The sequence below is a fragment of the Geotrypetes seraphini genome, chromosome 7 (assembly GCF_902459505.1).
Source record: "Geotrypetes seraphini chromosome 7, aGeoSer1.1, whole genome shotgun sequence".
NCBI lineage: Eukaryota > Metazoa > Chordata > Amphibia > Gymnophiona > Dermophiidae > Geotrypetes > Geotrypetes seraphini.
This window is the reverse complement of record NC_047090.1, coordinates 56,501,537-56,523,968: the sequence shown is the minus strand read 5'-3', so window position 1 is coordinate 56,523,968 and position 22,432 is coordinate 56,501,537. Positions and strand designations below refer to the sequence as shown.

At 46.9% G+C, this 22,432-nt stretch overlaps 1 protein-coding gene across 1 annotated transcript in view; it reads right to left on the bottom strand.

Moving 5' to 3' along the window:
* PPARA (peroxisome proliferator activated receptor alpha) overlaps positions 1 to 21,982 on the bottom strand; it is a 175,359-nt gene extending 153,377 nt beyond the window's left edge. The window contains exon 1 of the mRNA XM_033953295.1: positions 21,338 to 21,982. The gene's annotated coding sequence lies outside the window, so the exon portion shown is untranslated. The remainder of the gene's footprint in view (positions 1 to 21,337) is intronic.
* Between the last annotated feature and the right edge of the window lie 450 nt (positions 21,983 to 22,432).

Below are 22,432 nucleotides of genomic sequence, written 5' to 3'. Positions count from 1 at the left end.
TTTGGCTGTAGTGCTAACAAGTGCACCTCTCATATACAGCGCGAGTGCAGCCAAGGTGGCAGAGAGGCAGATAGAGAACCCACACTCCCAACAAAATAATAATTGTGAAACATGCAAACCTTTCAAAATCAATCATCTTCATATGAGCAATGAATTAGTGAAATAAAATAGCATCAATAAACATTTGAAGCAATAAGAGCAAACAGATCAGCAGGCAAAAGGCAAGTAAACAGTGGCAGTGAGTCCTGCAGGTTACTAGAGCAGACGTTGAGGCTGAGGGTAACTCTATCAAACCTGATTAATCGGTGTAGGAGAATGCTGCTCAATAGTCTTTCGTTTCGTTATTTAAAGCCACTCTCAGACGGGCCGGATACATCATTCCGAATCTGGCATTTAGAGCTTTGAGTTGCGGCCTGTAGGATAGGAGTAGCTTGCGGCGTGCAGCTGTGGTCTTGCTCAAATCTGGAAAGATCAAAATGGTAGCCCCCTCATATTGCAGTGGTGCCTTGATCTTGGCTCGCTGAAGTACATCAAGCACCTGCTGATATCTCAGTAGTTTAAGAACCACCGGTCTCGGACGGCGTTCAGTTGGCGAACGGGAGGAAGGCACTCGGTGTGCGCGTTCTATTTCAAAGTCGCGCTGGAAAGTTAAATCAAGTAACTTGGGCAGAAGTGTTTCAAGTTGTTTGGGGAGCTCATTATCTCTCCCATTTTCAGGGAGACCCAAGATTCTTAAGTTACAACGTCTAGAGCGATTATTGCTGTCTTCCAGCTCTTGCTCTAGTACAATGATGCGATTCGTTTGCCTACGGAGCTCAGAGAGTTGCTGTGAGGACGCCTCCATCTTGGATTCCAGCGTGGTAACATGTGTTTGAATTAAAGCAAAATCCGCCGTTAACATTGTGAGTTTTTCATTGATTTCATCAGTACTCACTTTGGTGTCAGTTGCTAGTTCTTTCAGCTCTCTCAGTTTAGAATCTCGCGATTTGTGTCCTCAGCCGCGAGAGGATGCGGCGTTTTCGAGGGGGAGACAGGATCGGGTTTGTGCCTCTTGCCTACTTTTTTGTCAGACATCGCTGCAATACGTACTAGGCGCTTTTATGGGTCGGTGTACCGCACAAATATCTTGTATAAGCGCCGTTTCTATCCGGCGAGTTGCTCGTTTTAATGACGCAATTTGCAGATTTTAGCGGGAGATCGCGGGAGCTAAGAGTTCAGGCTGCCATCACATGCGGGCTCAGCCACGCCCCCGCTTATGTCCATTCTAATCTTATGAATTTTTTCTTGAAAGAAATTTGCTAAAGTTTGAGTTGAGGGAGACAAAATGTTAGTGGAAGTTTGTTTCTGTTTAATTGTGTTAATTTTTTGAGGATAGAGAATAAAGCCGCATAATTTTTTGCTTTAAAGATACAATGATTATAATAATTCCTTTTATCGGTGTATATAGATTGTTTATGTTTTGAATGTTCCCTATATTTATTGAGATTATGTAATGTAGGGTTAGCTCGCCAATTTCATTCGAGAGAGCAGAGTTGGTGTTTAAGAAGTAACGAGGAGTTAAACGATGGATTTTTTCATTTTTTCGCAGAAATAGTATGGATTGAAATAGGTGCTAGGTTATCTAATAGGAAATGACAGGCGTCATCCCACAACTTCAGTAGCTGATCTACTTTATCCGAGTCAAAAGTATCCCTATCAAGTTGGAGAGAGGATGAAAATATCTTGTCTTTTAAATTATTGTAGTCTCTAGATGAGACAATTAACAGAGGGACTAAATCGGAAGAAGATAAAAGGAGGCAAGAAGTAGAAATAAAGTAGTGGTCAGACCAAGGTACTTGAAGTAAGTGGGGAATCGAAAAGCAGGTTTTATGTTGAGTAGGAATAAATATCATGTCTAATGTATGACCCTTTGAATGAGTTGCATCAGAGATCAATGGGAAGAAATCGAGGTCTTGTAAATGGTGAAGAAAATCTTGAGATGTAGGAGAATTATGATCTTCAAAATGAACATTAAAGTCACTCAGGATTACAGGAAATAGTGTTTGTGAAGCAAAATCAAATATTATGGATTGGGCTTGAACAATACTATTCTGATCGATGAAAGGAGGGATATAGAGTAATAATAAGTCTAATACTGGATTTACATTAATTTTGCAATGGATGGATTCGATGTTGATCATTGTAAGTGAGGTGTCCGTACTTACCAAGAGGGAGGATTTAAAGATGATAGCTAATCTACCCAGTGGCGTACCGGGGGGGGGAGCGTCCGCCCCGGGTGCACGCCCCAAGGAGGTGCACAGCCGGCCACCCTCCCTATTCTGCCGCTGCTGCTTTCCTTAACCAGCAGCAGCGACAGTAAACCTGTAAACAGGGGTGTCTGGCAGTTGTTCAGCTTCTGGCTGGCTCACCTGCTTAAAGCTGCGGGTGTCAGCTCCTCACACGATCCGCAGCTGCATCGGAAGCGTTCCCTCTGATGTCACGACATCAGAGAGAGGGCTTCCAACTCAGCAACAGATGGCGTGAGTTGTAGACACCCGCGGCTTTGAGCAGGGGAGCCGGCCAGAAATGCTGTTGCTGCACAGGGAAGGGCGGGGGGTGTAGAAATGTTGTTGCTGCTGCACAGGGAAGGGGGGTGTAGAAATGTTGCTGCTGCACAGGGAAGGGCGGGGGAGTAGAAATGTTGCTGCTGCTGCACAGGGAAGGGGGGTGTAGAAATGTTGCTGCTGCATAGGGAAGGGGGGTGTAGAAATGTTGCTGCTGCTGCACAGGGAAGGGGGGTGTAGAAATGTTGCTGCTGCTGCACAGGGAAGGGGGGTGTAGAAATGTTGCTGCTGCTGCACAGGGAAGGGGGGTGTGGAAATGTTGCTGCTGCTGCACAGGGAAGGGGGGTGTAGAAATGTTGCTGCTGCTGCACAGGGAAGGGAGTTGTAGAAATGTTGCTGCTGCTGCACAGGGAAGGGGGTTGTAGAAATGTTGCTGCTGCTGCACAGGGAAGGGGGGTGTAGAAATGTTGCTGCTGCTGCACAGGGAAGGGAGGGTGTAGAAATGCTGCTGCACAAGGAAGGGGGGTGTAGAAATGCTGCTGCATAGGGAAGGGGGGTGTAGAAATGTTGCTGCTGCTGCACCGGGAAAGGGAGTGTAGAAATGTATCTGCTGCACAAGGAAGGGGGGTGTAGAAATGTTGCTGCTGCACAGGGAAGGGGGGTGTAGAAATACTGCACAGGCAAGGGGGGGAGAGAAATGCTGCAGCAGCACCCAATTGGAGAGAGAGAGAGAGGGAAGGAGGGAGAAGGAAGACAAGGGAGAGGAACCAGAGATGCCAAGTCCATGGGAGGGAGGGTAAGGATAAAAGGAAAGGAGATACCAGACCATGGAGGGGAAGGAAGAGATGCCATGGCATGGGGGAAGGGAAGGAGATAGAGATACCAGACCATGGTGTGGAGTAGGAAGAAAGGAAGGAAAGTAGAAGAGAAAAAGAGAGATGCCAAAGCATAGGGGAGGGGGTGGAGACAGAAAAATGGAGAGGGGGTGAAGCTGAAATGAATCATGTGCAAAGGAGAGAAGGGACACAGGATATACAGTTTATTGAAGGGACATAGAAAGAGGGAAGGTGCCATATGGAAGAGAGAGAGGGTGGACAGTAAATGGAAGGGGCAGAGAGAGTGTGGGCAGTAGATGGAAGGGGTAGAGAGACAGGGCAGAAGCTGGGTGGAAGGGGCAAAGAGAGGGCAGATGTTACATGGAAGGGAGAAGGACAAACGCTATATAGAAAGAAGAGAGCGAAGAGAAGATGATTAAAGCAGAAACAACAAAAGTTAGAAAGATTTTTTTGTTGCTTTACTTAGAATCAAATAGTATTGTAACTGTATTGATAAAAGTTTATAAATAGGAAATGGAAATATGGCAATTTTTTGGACTAAACCTCTTTCCTCAGATCAGGACAGGATACCATAACAGCAGTATACTGTACTGAAGAAAGATTTGGCCTCTGAAAGCTAATTGAAAAATGGATTAGTCCAATAAAATGGTATTTTCTTATTTCTCATTATTTGTTTTATTTTTATTTGTTAATTTGTAAAGTGGTGATTGTTATGTATCAGTTTTTTCAAATTTACATCTACTGTCTTTATATTTTGCACAGTATTAGGGGACATGTGTCACTGTTTTTGTGGTGTTGCATTGTATGCATAGTCTGGTTTCTTGGCGGTTCAGTTTAACTTTTATCTACATATTTCTATTTTTAGTTTGTGATTATTCTATATTGTTCTGTGTGTATGAAAAGGACATAGTTTTTAGTTGACATTGATTGTGTAGGATCAATTGACTGTGCGGGATCTGGCTTGTTTAGTTTTACAATGTATGTGTTGGTGTTCTAGTGCACAGTTCTTCAACCGCCGGTCTGCAGACCGGTGGCGGTCCGCAAAAAAATCTTGCCGGTCCGCAAAGGATTCAGGTCCCCGCCGCAACGAAAGGTGCTGGCGTCAGCTGACTTGCAATTTCCTGTTGCCGTCGCTGTGCCGAGACTCCTGCCTTCGCCGGGACTCCTGCCGCATATGCTTCCTGCCTTGTCTCCGCACATCCAGACCAGCAGCGGCAGCTCTGTGTGCTTTTAACTTCGGCACAGAGCTGCCCCTAAGCAGTAGTTTAGTGCGGTTTCATGAGGCAGCCTCGGGGCCTTTGCTAGGCCGGCCCACATTGCATCATCGAAGCCTCATGAAACCGCGCTAAACTACTGCTTAGGGGCAGCTCTGTGCCGAAGTTAAAAGCACACAGAGCTGCCGCTTGTCTAAAGACTCTTGGGCCACTGAAACCTGGAGGTTTCCCTTCCTCTCACCTTTGCAGGTCCCTTTTTTTCACCTTTTTTTTTTCTTCAAATGGCAACGGGCCACAGCAACGACATCAAGTAAGTTCCACTGTTCCTTGCAAGCGGTTCTGCTCGGCCAAAGCTTCCCCTCTGACATGAGCCACCCTCAGGGGAAAGAAAGTGACCCGCAAAGGTGAGGGGAAGGGGGGCAGATGATGGAAGTTGGGGGGGGGAGAGAGAGAAGGGGCAGATGATGGAATGGAGGAGATGAGAGAGAGAAGGGGACAGATGATGGAAGTGAGAAGAAGGGAGAGAGAGCAGAAGGCAGATGGATGTCAGTTGAGAGGGGAGAGCAGATGCTGAATGGAAGTGGGGAAAGAACACATACTGGATGGAAGGAGGAAATAAATAAAGGGGGAAGAAAATAGTAAGATAATGGAGGGGTGAGGGAAAGGGGTGACAAGCTGTGGGTAGACACAGTGAAAAGAGGGAAACAGGACTAAATAGTAAGAAAGAATTTAATTTAGATGGAGGCAGAAAATAGAGAAGGAAGACCAAAGAAGAAAAGGGAAGAGAGAGCAGAGAACGATATCAGATCTGAGTGGAGGAAATGAGAAGAGAGAGATGCTAAAAACCACAGGGGGAAGGGAAGGACAGAGATGCCAGACCATGAGGGGAACAGAAGGAAGATGATGGATGCCAGACCAAATTGGGGGGGGGGGGGGTGGCAGGATGAGAGATAAGAACATAAGAACATAAGAAGTTGCCTCCGCTGAGGCAGACCATAGGTCCATCCTGCCCAGCGGTCCGCTCCCGCGGCGGCCCATCAGGCCCATCGCCTGAGTAGTGGTCTATACCTATCTATACCCTTCAATCCCTTTTTCTTCTAGGAATCTATCCAAACTTTCTTTGAAACCATTTAATGTTTTCTTGTCTACAACAGCCTCTGGAAGCACGTTCCATGTATCCACCACCCTCTGAGTGAAAAAGAACTTCCTAGCGTTTGTTCTAAACCTGTCCCCTTTCAATTTCTCCGAGTGCCCCCTTGTACTTGTGGTGGTCCTTAATTTGAAAAATCTGTCCCTGTCTACTTTTTCTATGCCCTTCAGGATCTTGAAGGTTTCTATCATGTCTCCTCTAAGTCTCCGCTTTTCCAGTGAAAAAAGTCCCAACTGCTTCAACCTATCGGTGTATGGGAGATTTTCCATTCCCTTTATCTGTTTAGTTGCTCTTCTCTGTACTCCCTCAAGTACTGCCATGTCCTTCTTGAGGTACGGCGACCAGTACTGGACACAGTACTCCAGATGCGGCCGCACCATTGCACGATACAGCGGCATGATGACTTCCTTCGTCCTGGTCGTAATACCCTTCTTAATGATACCCAACATTCTGTTAGCTTTCTTTGAGGCTGTAGCGCACTGCGCCGATGCCTTCAGTGTTGCGTCTACCATCACTCCCAGGTCTCTCTCCAGGTTACTGACCCCTAGCGGTGTTCCCCCCATTCTGTATGTGAACATCGGGTTCTTTTTCCCCACGTGCATGACCTTGCATTTCCCTATGTTGAAGCTCATTTGCCATTTTTCGGCCCACTTTTCCAGCTGCGTTAGATCCTTTTGGAGATTTTCGCAGTCTCCCCTGGTTTGAGCCCTGCTGTATAGTTTGGTGTCATCTGCAAATTTAATAACCTCACACTTGGTTCCCGCCTCTAGGTCGTTTATGTAGATATTGAACAGGAGCGGTTCCAGCACCGACCCCTGCGGAACTCCGCTCGTGACCCCTTTCCAGTCTGAGTAATGGCCCTTTACGCCAACCCTCTGTTCCCTGTTCACCAGCCAGTTTTTGATCCATCGGTGGATCACCCCTTGTACCCCGTGGTTCCATATCTTCTTAAGCAGCCTTTCGTGTGGTACCTTGTCGAAGGCTTTTTGGAAGTCAAGGTAAATGATGTCTATAGATTCCCCTTTATCCACCTGGCTGTTTACCCCCTCGAAGAAGTGCAATAAGTTTGTGAGGCATGACCTACCCTTGCAGAAGCCATGCTGACTCGGTTTTAGCTGCTCATTGTTTTCGATGTGTTCACAGATGCTGTCCTTAATCAGTGCCTCCATCATCTTTCCTGGGACTGAGGTCAGGCTCACTGGCCTGTAGTTTCCTGGGTCTCCCCTTGAGCCCTTCTTGAAGATGGGCGTGACATTTGCTATTTTCCAGTCCTTCGGGATCTCTCCGGTTTTTAAGGATAGGCTGTATATTTGTCGAAGTGGCTCCGCTATTTCATTTTTTAGTTCCTTGAGTACCCTTGGGTGAATGCCGTCCGGACCTGGAGATTTGTCGCTCTTTAGTCTGTCTATCTGCTTGAGTACATCTTCTTGGCTTACCTCTAAATTGACCAGTTTTACATCTTGGTCTCCTTTTACGCTCTCTTCAGGATCTGGGATGTTGGTTATATCTTCCCTCGTGAAAACTGACGTGAAGAACTCATTTAACCTGTCAGCTATTTCTTTCTCTTCCTTTACCACTCCCTTCCTGTCTCCATCATCCAATGGTCCCACATCTTCTCTTGCCGGTTGCTTCCCCTTGACGTATCTGAAGAACGACTTGAAGTTTGTTGCTTCCTCTGCCAGTCTCTCTTCATATTCTCTTTTTGCTTTTCTAACCGCTCGGTGACACTCCTTCTGGCAGGGAAAGACAGACAGTGAATGGAAGGGGCAGATGCTGGACTGAAGAGACAGAGAAGGTTATCATGCCGCTGTACCAGGCCATGGTACGCCCTCACCTGGGGTACTGCGTCCAGCACTGGTCACCGTACATGAAGAAGGACACGGTACTACTCAAAAGGGTCCAGAGAAGAGTGACTAAGATGGTTAAGGGGTTGGAGGAGCTGCCGTACAGCGAAAGATTAGAGAAACTGGGCCTCTTCTCCCTCGAACAGAGGAGATTAAGAGGGGACATGATCAAAACATTCAAGATACTGAAGGGAGACTTAGTAGAGAAAGACACTATTCACCCTCTCCAAGGTAGGGAGAATGAGAGGGCACTCTCTAAAGTTGAAAGGGGATAGATTCCGTACAAACGTAAGGAAATTCTTCTTCACCCAGCGAGTGGTAGAAAGCTGGAACGCTCTTCCAGAGGCTGTTATAGGGGAAAACACCCTCCAAGGATTCAAGACAAAGTTAGACAAGTTCCTGCTGAACAAGAACGTGCGCTGGTAGGGCTAGTCTCAGTTAGGGTGCTGGTCTTAGACCAGAGGGCCGCCGCGTGAGCGGACTGCTAGGCATGATGGACCACTGGTCTGACCCAGCAGTGGCAATTCTTATGTTCTTAGGGCAGACGCTGGATAGAAGAGAGTGAAAAGGCAATGAAAGCAAAAACCAAAGACGACAAAAGGTAGAAAAAAATAATTTTATTTCTATCTTGTGATTCAAATATATCAGATTTGAAATATGTATCTTGCTAGACATAACTGGGGAGTGCAAAGCCCAGGCAGTGCTTCTTTAGCTTCCAGCTGGCCTAGGGCTCTCTCTCTGACCAGGGGGCAGTTGCCCTAGTTCCATTCCCCATAACACCATTCCTGTCATGTGTGACTGTGGTATTCTGTTACATGATATTTGTGTAGCATTCTGTAATAATTTGGCTTATTCAGTTTTCTTGATAGTAGAGGGGATATATGTGAAGGGGAGGGGAGACAGGGGTTTTGTTGATCTTTGCCCTGTATTATTTATATTTATCGTCAAATATTTTATTGAGCACCAAAAGAAAAAACAATCAGCAACAAGGACAGAGAACAACAAAGCCGCTCCCTTTTTGCAAACAAATCCAAGAAGCCCACCCACCCCAACCCAACCCCCAACCCCCAACCCACCCCCCTCCCCCCTTTCCACTCTCACTGATGTCAAACAAAACAAAATAACATGGGAAGGAACAAATACCAGGGGCTAACAGTTCAAAAGGCGACTACAAGCCACCGGAGACAATGTTGACCAAAAAGGCTCCCAGATCTGCTGAAAAGCCCGTCCTGGCAAGGATGAAATGTCCTGAACTCCCCTCCATTCCCAGGAAAGCAATATAATCATGTGACTACGCCAGAGGGAATAGTCCGGTGCCTCAGCTTCCATCCACTTTAGCAAAATGCATTTAATGGCAATCACTGCAGTCCAACGAAGGAATGTAGAGGCCCCAGGCCGACGGGGATGAAAATGCAAGGAGGCACCAAATAACACCAAGGCAGATCTCTGAACAGTAATGTTCCAAGTGGTATCTACAAAAAGAAAAACAGCATCCCAGAATGCCTGTATTGATGGACAAGACCAAAACATGTGGCCGAGACCTGCATCCTAAGCTCCACAGCACCAGCAGTCCGCAGTCAAGCAGAGTCCCGCCAGGAAAGCTCTCCGAGGAGAAACATACAAACGGAGAGTCAATTTGTAATGTTGTTCCCACAATGTTGCATATTTACTATACAAAGGTAGCTTTTTGATAGCATGCAAAATTACATCTTCAGAGAATTTCATATTCAAATCCCCCACCCAAGCATCCCGCAATTTGAGACAATCAAGCAGAGGGGATTCGTCCTTCAGATGTCTATGATGAAATTTCAATGGGACAGGCTGTTGGGAACCAAATGTAAAGGCCTCCATCAACGATTCCTGACAGGAGGCTGAAAGATGGGTACTCGACAAGGAGGAAATGTAATGGCGAATCTGAAGGTAGGCATAGACATCTGTGCGAGGAAGAGCAAATTCTTTGCAAAGCAGATCAAAGGGTTTGATTAGACCCTCATCATCAACCAAATGAAACAAGAAACAAATCCCCTTTGCTTCCCAACACACAAAGCTAACATTGTCCACCCCAGGAGGGAAGCGTGCATTATAGCGTAAGGGTAAAAAGGGAGAGACCGTAGAGCTAAGGGAATGAAACCTACAGACCCAGTGCCAGGCCCGACGGAGAGGGCAATGCAATAACGCACTGGGCGCAGATTCCCATTTAGAAAGCAAAGAAGAGTGAAGAAACGCACTAAAGTGGGTAGAGGTAAAGCAAGAAAGTTCCAAAGAGGTGTTAGTAAACGTGGAGGTGCCGCTAAAGAGATCATTGATGTGGCGCATGCCACAAGCAATCGTTAAGAAACGAATATTCAACAACCCCAAACCACCTTTATACCAAGGAGAGGCCGCCCTCTTATAGGGGAGGCGAGCACGCTTGCCCAGCCAGAGGAACCGTTGCACCAGGCGCTCAAGACGTTTTTCATCAGCAGAGGACAAATAAAGGGGAAGAACCTGAAAAATGTAAAGCCACTGTGGTACAACGAGCATATTATAAAGACTCACCCGTCCCAGCAAAGAAAGAGGAAGACCCTTCCACAACTGTAACCGGGTCCCAAAGGTAGAAAACAAAGAACCAACATTTAAGGAGTAGAGACGAGCGAGATCCATAGGAATGTGGACCCCCAAGTAGCGAAGCTCAGACTCCGCCCACCGCAAAGGAAAGGAACCCCGCCAAGACGTACGAACAGCCGGGCGTGAAGGCAAAGCCAAAGACTTATCTAAATTCAGGGATAGGCCAGAATGAAAACCAAATTCCAAAATAAGATCTAGTGCTAGGGGCAGAGAAACCTCAGGGTTAGTCAAGATTAAAAACATATCATCCGCAAAGGCCAGCGTCTTCAAGGACTCACTCGCGACCCGAAGGCCCCGCACCTCATCGGTGTGGCGCAAAGTACAAAGTAAGGGTTCTAAAAAGAGCAGAAAAAGCAAAGGAGACAGGGGGCAACCCTGTCTAGTCCCTTAAAAGATAGGAAAGGAATCTGTGCGAAGACCATTCACCAAGATAGACGCTCTCGGATTAGAATATAAGGAACGGATAGCACTAAGATAAAACCCCCCCAAACCCACATGTTCAAGTGTAGGAAACAAGAAGGACCAGTTAACGCTATCAAATGCTTTAGAGGCGTCTAGGCTAACAAACAGCGAGTCAATACGCAATTCCTGGCAATGAGCCAGCGCAAAGAGGACCTTGCGCACATTGCGAACTGAATGCCGACCCCGAACAAATCCAACCTGGTCCTCATGGACAACTGAAGGGAGGAGTGGCGCCAGACGATTGGCCAAAATACGAGAGAACAATTTTAAATCCACATTAAGTAGAGAGATCGGGCGGTAAGACCCCGGGTCATCTGCCGCCTTACCCAGCTTCAATAACAACGTAACCAAGGCCTCGTTAGCATAGCGAGGAAAGGAGCCACGAGCTAATTATTTGTATTTATAAAATGACAATTGTATAGAATATTGTTTCTTTTTATACTTTATGTTTAAAACAATTTTATTAGGTTTTATACATAAACAGAAACAAGATCAGCCAGATCATCAAGCAAGTTACCTAAACATCACTACTGTACCCAATATGTCCACCCTCCAACCCCCATCCCCCCTCAATCCCCCCCCCCACCTTCCCACCCCCCATGGGAACAGCCTCTATTACAGTTAGGTCAATTCAACAATCTACTGCGTACAACCGGTGTTAGTGTGGAACAGAATGGTACCCAGCAGCGTAGGTACAAAATACCAGCCTTAGAGTTCATATCTGCAATGGATAATCGTTCATAACCTGCCAACTGGATCATTTGCGTGCGCCACTGGGAAACCGTTGGCGTGTGTGGCGACAACCAGCATTGAAGTATAGTTTTAAGTCCTACGAAGATGGTCTTTCTAGCAAACGCCGCAGCACCTGGTCGGATGGGCTTCATGGTAAGTTTTAACGTGAATAAGTATGTATTAGTAGGTATCCAAGTGCAGTTCCAGATGGATTGTACATGCAGGCAGATACGTTTCCTGTAAGCCTGTACGCCCGGACAGTGCCAGAACATATGACCCAAAGAGGCTTTCGGGGCCGCACACTTCAAGCAACAATCAGTAAGACTGACATGTGCCCGAAACGCCCGGACAGGAGCAAAATAAGCCCGGACTAGGAACTTGTAGTATCGTTCTTTTTCTGCTACTGAGAGCTGTAGTTTCATGCCCATTGAAAAACTCCGTTTTAGCATGTCCACCGAAATAGTAATCTGCAAATCTTGTGTCCATTTAGAGGCCAATAAAGCATAGTCCACTTCTCCAGCCAATTCCTGTAGAAATCTGTGGTGGAAACGTAGTGGTATGGGTTCCTGAGCAGTTAGACAAAAGGCTTCCGACAATCTGTCCCGGATAGTTCCAGTCAAGGCCGTGCCTGACAAAGTACTGACATAATGATGTAGCTGTTTATATTGGAACCAGTCCGCAGGCTTTGTTATAGAAGAATCACATAACATTTGGAAAGATTGTAATTGTCCGTTAGATTGCAGTACATGAAATAAATAAAATAGACCCCTCCCGGTCCACCAGGCCTGGGCACCCAGATCCATACCCGGGAGAAAATCTCCATTACCAGCCACCGGGAGATATGGTGTCACATCGGATCTAACGGCTAAACGCCGGCAGAGAGTCCTCCAAAGCCTACGTAGGAGGAGGAGAAACACATCACCATAATTATTGTCCCGTTTAGGAAGGCACTTAACATGTAACATATAACTGAAATGGTATGGGACATGTGCCAAACATTCCACCTCTGTAGCTGAAAAGTGGGATGTTTCACAGAACCAGTCATTTAAGTGCCGCAACAAACAAGCCTCATTAAACCTCCCCAGGTGTAATAGACCCAGACCCCCTTGAGAGATAGGTAGAGTTAAATTGTGTATGGTGATTCGGGATCTCTTGCCTCCCCATAAAAATCGAGATAAAGCACGATGATGAAGCCGGATATGTTTGTGCAATAAAAAAATTGGTAAAGTTTGTAGTACATAGAGCCACTGTGGAATCATCATCATGTTGTATAGAGCAATCCTGCCCATTAGTGTCAGTGGATAGGATCTCCAGGCCTGCAATCGTTGTGTAGTTTGGGTAAGCATTGGCTTAACATTAAGTGAATAGAGCGTGGTCAAATCCCTCGGTATGTGGATACCCAAGTATCGGATAGATGATGGGGCCCAAACTAGAGGAAAGGGGCCGGGCCACGAATCGCACAGCGAGGGTTGTAAAGGAAGTACTAGAGATTTCTGTTTGTTCAACGTCAGGCCAGAATATATGTGGAATTCATCCAAGATCTCCAAGGCACGTTTCAGGGAACTATGTGGTTGAGCTAGTGTGAGTAATATGTCGTCTGCAAATGCCAGCACTCATATCTGAGAGGAGCCCTCCCTCAGCCCGACCAGAACATCATCCTTCAATATGGTTCGTATTAGAGGGTCTAGATAAAGAAGGAATAGTAGTGGGGATAATGGACATCCCTGACGAGTGCCCCTACCTATGTTAAACGGTTGTGTCAAAAAACCATTTACCAGAAGGGAAGCCTTTGGGGAAGAGTATAACACCCGCAAGGAAGACCCAAACCAACCCCCCACTCCCATGTATTCCAATACCTTAAATAAGTATGACCAATCCACTTGGTCAAAGGCCTTTGCAGCGTCTAGACTGACCAATATGCCCGGGTTGGACGCTTGTTGGGCTCTGGATATTGCCAACAACACCCTTCTAACATTCACTACCGAGTGGCGGCCCTGGACGAATCCAGCCTGGGCCTGGGATATCACTTGCGGCAAGAGAGGAGTTAGTCGATTTGCCAACAGGCGAGCCAATATTTTTATATCGACATTCAGGAGGGATATCGGACGGTAAGAGTCAACTTCGTCCTTAGGTTTGCCCGGTTTAGGGATTAAGGTTATGGTGGCCGTATTGGCGTGTGATGGAAAGCAGCCCTTCTCCAATGCCACCACATAATAGCCCAAGAGAGGTTCACATATCTGCATAGACATCATTTTGTAAAATTCAGTGGAAAACCCGTCTGGCCCCGGGGCAGTATAAGATTTTAGCTGTTTGATTGCTTTTTGTATCTCTGTGCCCTGAATGGGTCTATTTAAGGTTGATCTCTGCAGGTCTGTGAATCTAGGCATACCCGCGTCTTCCAAATAATCTAGGACATCAGGGCCCATAGATGTTGTAGGGCTGGCATAGAATTTAGAGAAGTGTTGATAAAACGCTTCAGCTATATCTGATGGTTTAGTATGGTAAGAGTGTGCCCCCGTTTTTACCCGGGGAATATAGCGGTCATCTTGCCAGTTCTTAGTCAGCGTGGCTAACAACTTGCCGGTTCTATTACCATAACGGTAAAACCTATATTTTCTGTACAACAGTGAACGCTTGACCCTTTCATGTAGCAGTGCATTCAAAGCTACTTGTGCTGAGTGCATGTCCTCACGGAGCAGACGAGACGGATTTTGAAGATATCGGGCTTTCAATTGAGTATATCGCTTCTCTAGCCTAATAATACCTTGGGCGATTCTCTTGCGGCGAGCTGATACATAAGAAATTATCACCCCTCTAAGTACTGCCTTGGCCGTGTCCCAAAATAGATCCGGGGTTTGTACATGTTGCCCATTGGTTTTTAAAAAATCTTCCCAGCTAGATCGTAAATATGTTTGGAAAGAAGGATCTTCTGCCAGATAGGAGGGAAATCTCCACCGGAAGCTCCCCAAATGGGGAGCAGTCCAGGATATATCCAACCAAATAGGACAATGATCGGATAAGGCTAATGGTCCTATCGTCGCCTCTGTTACTCGAGAGAACAAGGATTCAGTTATTAGTATATAGTCTAATCGGGAAAAGGTTCCATGAGCTCGTGATTGGTGTGTGTAGTCTCGTTCGAACGGGTGAAGTAGACGCCAAGGGTCTACCATGCCCAGTGATTTACACAAGAAGGGTAGCCCCCTAGTGTCGGTTGCAGTTGGAGATCCAGACATTCTGGTACGATCAAGGGAGGCATCCAGGACTTGATTGAAATCCCCAACCATCAGAAGAGGAACTGAAGTGTCCATAAGTCCTAGAGTAATCAACGAATTAAAGTATGTGGTTGAGTAATTGTTAGGCCCATATGTTATCAGTAATCGGAAGTCAGCACCTTGCAAGGTTATGTGTAACAGCAATGATCTACCCTGAGTGTCTCTATGACAGGAAGTGACTACACATTTTAAACCCTTTCGAATCAGCAAGCAAACTCCAGCCCTTTTGCCTGCAGAGGAGGCATGGAAAACAGATCCTACCCATCCCCGCTTCAATTTTTCATGCTCCTCAGCAGTCAATTTAGTCTCCTGCAAACAGGCCAAGTCCGCCTTGTGGCGTTTCAAATGTTGCAGGATTTTAGACCTCTTTACAGGAGATGTTATACCGGCAACGTTCCAGGAAATGATTCGTAGTGTGCTATCTCCCATGTGTACCCCCTATAAACTGCATGGTGACAGTAAAATTCCAAACCCACGCCTGGGCGCCCAGCCTCCCCCAAGCGGTCAGCATAAAGAACCAATCATCTTGCAGTAAAAGCAATTGTAAACATAGTATAGAAATATCTAAACTGACCCCTGAAAAACACAAAACTGAAACATTTTCTTCCCTCCTAGGCTGTTCCCATCCCCCCCCATCTAGCCCAACCCCTCCCCCCATATCCCCAGCTTTCCCAACTAGCATATCCCGGAGGTATATGCAAGAGGTCCGAGGAGACACCTACGGAGCCCCAATCCGTCAAACAACAGGAATACTGTCTCATAAAGGAAAGCCTCAACATAACAACATATTCAAACCTATATTCATGAAAGTTCATCCCAGCCAAACCCAATACAGTTACATGTTATGATCCTCAAGGAGGGTCTCCCTGGGATCCCAGTCGGGTGTTGATGAAGTCAGCTGCTTCGGGAGCCTCTGTAAAGGAATGCCATGTACTTGCATGCAGGATTTTCAGGGTAGCCGGATAGAGAAACAGAAAACGCTGTTTAAGGTCCTCCAGGCGTTTACAAAGTGGATAAAATCCTTTTCTTTTTTCAGTAAGGGTCGTCGAGTAATCTTGGCTAATGCGAATAGCTGATCCTCGCATCCTTAAGGTATCTTTTTTTACCCGGTATTGGTGCAAAACTGCTGCTTTGTGTCTGTAGTTCAGGAATTTTGCTATCACTACTCTCGGTCTGTCTTCCTGAGCTGGCCTCCTACCCAAGCGATGAGCCCTTTCCAGGCACAGTGTGCCAGATTCCATAGCTTCCGGGAATTCCAACTCAAGCCAGCTCTCCAGTTCCGCAGGTAGGTTCGCATCAGGAATCAGTTCTGGAATTCCCAGAAACCGCAAGTTACTGCGTCTGGACCTATTTTCCAGGTCATCAATTTTTTCAGCCTGTCTATGCACAGATTCCTGCAGAGTGGCTATATCCAGTTCATGGGAGTTTATGGTATCCTCTGATGCAAACACCCGATGTTCCAGTTCCATTGTGCGGGCTGTAGTGTCTGTTAAGAGTTGTTCCAGGCGGGTCAGTTTGGCAGTCAAAGCCTCCAACTGTGGTCCCAGCGCTTGGGTCACCGCCGTTTTGATTTCGGTCAGCGCGGTATCTGTGAACTCCGACACTGCCGTCCCCGATGCGGCCGCCATTTTGGTCGCGCCCGGATTAACTTTTTGCTTCCCAGCTTTCACTGTTTTCGATCGCGTCATCTCTTGCGATCGGGTCAGGTATTGCTCCATCGAAGCCCGATGCTGGGCATCTGCAGGGGACCCGGCCAGGACGAATTTTAAGTTGTTGAGGCTAATTAGAGTGGATTGGGGCCCGGAGCCGATGTGAGACACGTCCTCACTGGCTCATAGCGTCACGTGACCCCCCTTTTTATACTTTAATAAAATATGTTCAATATAAAATCATAACTATTTGAGGCTTGTGCGGATGGGATCAGATGGTTTGTGGGACCAAGCTCACGGGGACGGGGCGGCGATGGTTTTTGAAAAAAATTTCAGTCTTAGTAGTTTGCCGGTCCACGAAATAATTATTTTATTTCCGCCGGTACATAGGTGTAAAAAGGTTGAAGAACACTATTCTAGTGCTCGCTGCAGTGTTTAAGATACTGCTTTTTCCTAGGTACACTCTTGTTGTGCGATATGTGGATTGTTACTAAAAATCATATTTTTCATATAGATGAGGGGGGTTGTCAAAAAATGATGGGCCCCAGGTGTCACATATGCTAGGTACGCCACTGAATCCACCACCCTTTTTTTCCAGCTCAGTGATTAAAAAGAGTAGGAGAAACCTGGCAGGCATGCAAAAGATAAGTAGGCTTCGTCGCCGTGGTATAGTCAGATTCAAGAAATGGATTTACTGTCAATTTTAACATTATACAACCTAATGGAAGGCAAACCAAAGAAAAAAAATCTAATAGCTTATCCCGCCTTTTTTTTTTTTTTTTTAACGTTAGCATTCACTTTTCCAGCTCACTGCTATCAACAGTTCTCTTTTATAATCTAGTCATTATAGTCTATTGTACTCATGTAACCTAGCTCTAACACACACATACACACACTGGGTGTCTGTCCTAACATCATCTCCAAAAAGCTTAAACACACAATGGCAGTAATTTTGTACACATTTTATATCATATGATTCTTGTTTATTATGTCATGTCCTCTTTTATTATGTTATGTTTTTTAGGACTCCTGAGACAGACTTTTTAGCCAAAACACAGCCCGTGTTGCATCATATGATTATCTCCAAATTACTGTAGTATGTTTTATATACATTCAATTGCTATTAAAGTGTGGTTTGTTTGAAGACCAGGCCAGTAGCGTACTAAAGGGGGGCGGGGGGGCGGTCCGCCCCGGGTGCCAGCCCTGAAGGGGGTGCTCCTGGGCTTGCCCTTCAGTCCCCCCACCCCCGAAGGACCGCTCGGCCCCCTGGCCTCCCTGCACCACCTATGAAGCAGCCCGCAATGGGATTGCGATGTTGGCGATCCCTGAGCTGCTTCGGCGCTGCTTCCTGCGCCGCGGTCCCGCCCCTCCCCTCCTCTGATGTCAGAGAAGGGGCGGGACCGCGGCGGAGGAAGCAGCGAAGGGATCGCTGACATCGCGATCCCGCTGCGGGCTGATTCAGGTGGTGCAGGGAGGCCATGGGGGCGAACGGTCCTTCGGGGGGGGGGACTGAACTCAAGACCGGGAGCACCCCCTCAGGGCCTGATTCAGGTGGTGCAGGGAGGCCAGGGGGGGCGAGCGGTCCTTCGGGGTGGGGCGGGCAGGCAGGCCTTCAAGGGTGAGGGAGGGGTGACAGGCAGGCAGGCCTTCAAGGGGGGGAGGACAGGTAGGCCTTCAAAGGGGAGACAGGCAGGCAGGCCTTCAAAGGGGGGGATAGGCCTTCAAGGGGGGGATCAGGTAGGCAGGCAGGCTTTCAAGGGAGCGACAGGCCTTCAAGGGGGGGGACAGGCAGGCAGGCTTTCAAGGGAGGGACAGGCCTTCAAGGGGGGGGGACAGGCATGCCTTCAAGGGGGGAACAGGCCTTCAAGGGGATCAGGCAGGCAGGCCTTCAGGGGGAGGACAGGCAGGCAGGCCTTCAAGGGGGGTGCAGGCCATCTTAGGGGGGTGCATGCAGGCCTTCAGGGGTGGGAATGCCGACCTTTAAGGGTGGGACAGGCCTTCAGGGAGGGGGGCCCTGGTGTAGAAATACACGGAGGGAATGAGGGGGTTCAAATAGACGCGCATATGCTGGACTTTGGGTGGGAAGAAATAATGGGTCTGAAAATAGAGAAGAGGGAGAGATGATGGACCATAGTTTTTAGAGAGGGAAAGAACAGAAAGGGAGAGAAGTTGGACACAAGGGATGGTGTGGAGGGGGGGATAGAGATACTGGATAGGAGGGTAGTTGGGAAAAGAAAGGGAGAGATGGTGGACCCTGGGGTGGTGGGGAAGGAGGGAGAGATGCTTGATGAAAGGGTAGATAAGAAAAGATAGATCTGTGGAGGGAGACGAAAAAAGGATAGATGCCAGACCTCCTGGGGAGGGAAGGGAAACGGGGAGGACAGAGATGGCAGATGGATGGTTAGCATGCAGAAAGAAGGAAGAAGGAGACCCTGGCAAGCAAGTTATCAGAAGACAACCAGAGCCTTGGACCAACAAGATTTGAAAAATAACCAGACAACAAAAGGTAGAAAAACTAATTTTATTTTCTGTTTTGTGATTACAATATGTCAGATTTGAAATGTGTATCCTGCCAGAGCTGGTGTTAGACCGCAAACGTGAGCTAGGATTTAACAGAGAGGAAAAGTCCTTTTTGTTTCTTTATTTTATTTACACCACAGCACCAGTGTGGTTAGGAGAAGCCAAAGGGGGGTGAAAAAGCTATAAAATAAACCCATCAGGATGTTTAAAAAAAAACAACAAACACCCAATTGGGCAGGAAAGTTGAATCGAAAAACCAATTCAATAGGCTGAATCGAATCAAAAAATTTTTTTTTCTTGAATTGGGCAGCACTAGTTTGCACTACTGTCTTAGACTTTAGGGCCTGGGATTGGAGAGAGATGGCATCCTCAGTACTTTATAATGCAAGTGAAACGAGGATTTGGTCAGACTTTTGAAGGGTCTGCAGAAGAAAAATATTGTATAGGCCGGGGACATGAGACAGCAGGAAATGGGAACTTTTCTTCCTTCTATTTTTGTGAATGGCAAGGCTGAGGATGTCAGAGAGTTCAATTAAAATATGTGCTTTATAAGAAAATATAATAATGTGTTTTATAAAGTTTATAAGCATTACTGGCCTACCCGTTGAGGTGTTCCTAATGGTGGTGGCCGCAGCGTGTCAATGTGTTGAGAGGAAGAGGTGGTCTGGGAAATTCTGCTGAGCAAACTCTGGGCCCATTTCCACCTCCCAGTTAGTCCACTCCACTCAACTGGTTCACACACTGAGTGGGTCTTTGGGTGTTGTGCCTGGGTAGTTGTTTTGGGATCTCTTCTAGTGGTTTGTCAGTATCTCCTTGTGGTCCAAGGAAGGAAACTTTGTTAACCTTAGCATTGACCTTCAGAATATGTTTGTAACAGCGCTGCTTGTGTGGCATTAGACTATGTAGTGATCGAAAGAAAAAAAAAAACAGATCTTTGCACATTTTTGCACTATATGGTGGGTGTATGAGGAGATTCACATTTCCTGCACAGCTAAGTCCTTGTGAAGTTTACCTTGTTCTTTCTGTATTTGACATCTAGCAAGGTTTCTGTTTGGAAGGAAAGAACTAAGCTTAAAAATGAAGTGGCCAGAAGTTATGGTAAAAGCAGATAGCATTGCTGATTTTAAGAAAGGTTTGGACAAATTCCTGGAGGAAAAGTCCATAGTCTGTTATTAAGACATGGGGGAAGTGTCTGCTTGCCCTGGATCGGTGGCATGGAATGTTGCTACTCTTTGGGTTTTGACCAGGTACTAATGACCTGGATTGGTTACCATAAGAATGGGCCACTGGGCATGATGGACCATTGGTCTGACCCAGTTAGGCTATTCTTATGTTATGTTCTCATCTGTAGGGGCCTTTGTTTTCACTTCTTATTTTAATGTATTTTTTTTCTGGGAACTTATCAGTGTTTTTTAGAATTGGAACAAAAATGGAAGAGAATTAATGTGTGTGGAATGGGGGGGGGTTTACTAATTTCTTCAGCTAAATAATTAATTCCACTTCAACCAGACATAGGAGAACTCACGCACCATTCACACACCCTCCAACCAAAATCGTCAAAAGAAAAAAAACTGTTCGACAACCTCCTAACACTCAACCCCCAACTCTACAATCTATTGACCTCGACCACAGACTACAAAACCTTCAAAAAAGAAATAAAAACCCTTTTATTCAAAAACACATAAAACCGAACTAACACAATCAGAACTGTCCCAAGCATCACCTGCAACTACTCCATATGTACTTCTGATGTCATGACAATTCAGACATAATTTATGTTATGTTTGGATTAATGGTTACATATATGAGGTTCAATAAAAGAAAATTTTCAGTGCCTGTTTCTATTATGACCATTTATTTTTCATGGTTATTACAAAAAATATTTTTTTACATGGGGGGGAGGGGTGTCAAGAAATGATGGGCCCCAGGTGCCATATACCCTAGGTACGCCACTGGACCAGGCATACTCTGCTCCTTTTTGGGCTTCAGTCCTCTTGTACTCTGCCACAATCAGCTTATGCAGGACTTCCAGGGAAGGAGAACAAACTGTTACAACAGCCAAAGTATGACACTTATTAAAGACATTAATAGGATCCAAGGCAAATCCAGCTTCAATACAAAGCGCTCCAGATGGAAGTGCCCAAGGTACTGGCAACACACACACACACAAAGCTTCAGCACCTGCTCTCTACACTGCTATAAAAAGCAGCAAGGCAGCCTTTTTATGAGTCTGAAATGCTACAGTAACCCTGGGGCAAAATGACAACTGGGCACTCCACCCACCCGGGCAGACTACTGAGCATTTTGGCAGCCAACCAGTGGCAATTTCCAATGTATCTGGCAGGTGCCCATCCATGCGCCTTTACTACACGGCAACCTCGTTCGCAGCAAAAGTGTCAGCGGGACAACTTTACGGCTACTTTCTCAGATTTGTTCACGCGCCCTCAACTTTTTCTCTCCCCCCCCATCACCCCCATTCGCAGCAAAAAATTACGAGAGCCACCTTACCTCGTGCGGGAGCCAGCTGCCGCTGCCTCCCGCGGAGCAGCGACCAGAGTTCTCACCGGACGAGTGCCCGACCCCCACGTCCTTGTTTGTCTCCGCGGGACTGGCAGCGAGACTAGCTGACAGGTACCGGAAATGACGCTCCCAGAGGACAGCGGCAGCTCCCACACACACCTCCCCGCTTGCCGCTCATGATTGGCTGTCTTTGTTTCCCTCGACTTTCCGCGTGAAACCGCGGCTGCAGTCCTCTAGGAAGAGGGTGGTGAGAAAAGGGGAGGGCCCGGAGGCTTGACGCTTGAGTTCAACCAGTAGTGCTCCGCCGCTGAAAGCAGTGTCTGTGACCAAAGAGCTAAACGTTTAAACAGCCTAGGGGCTTGCAGCCACGTGCGCGCGCGATGCGTCTATAACTGCAACGTGATATTCGTCCCTAAGAATCGCCAGAGGAGGATGGGCTGTTAGAGAGTCTTCCCGGACAGCCAATGGCGCGATGCCCAGAGCAGGGAGCCTAGCAACGGCTCCCTGAGTGACAGCGGTTAATAAAAGGGGTGTTGGGGGTGAAATCACGCTCTGCGATGCCTGTTCTGTATGGGGTAGACTAGTAGACGACGTCAGGCCACAGGTCAGCTAACCGGGGTCGGAGAAGCAGGGTGTACTTATTCTTACATGCCTCCCACGTACTTTGCAAGAGTTATGGGGTTTATTCTGTATTAGAAAGAAACTTTAATGTTTATTTATCCTTAAAACATTTGAGCACTGGTAGTTAGTCCCACAGAAGTAAGCCCTAAAAAGTAATTTTATAAAAGGCTTGTATGCCATTGGCAGAGAGCTTTGATATTGGGCCAATCGGAGTCTTAGGCCACTCCCAGTGCATCCCAGAATGCACTGGGAAGGAGGCCTAAGACTCCGATTGGCCCAGGCACCTCCCCAGTGCATCCCAGAATGCACAGGGAAGGGAAAGGTCTGCCGGTAGGAGGAACTGGACATCCTTGCTGGCCATCTCCTAAAGGGGTTGGGAGGTGTCAGGGGGTTGGGGTGTGAGGGAGAGTAGGGATATGTTGGGAAATGTCAGGTGAGTGTCGGATGAGTGTTGTGTAATTA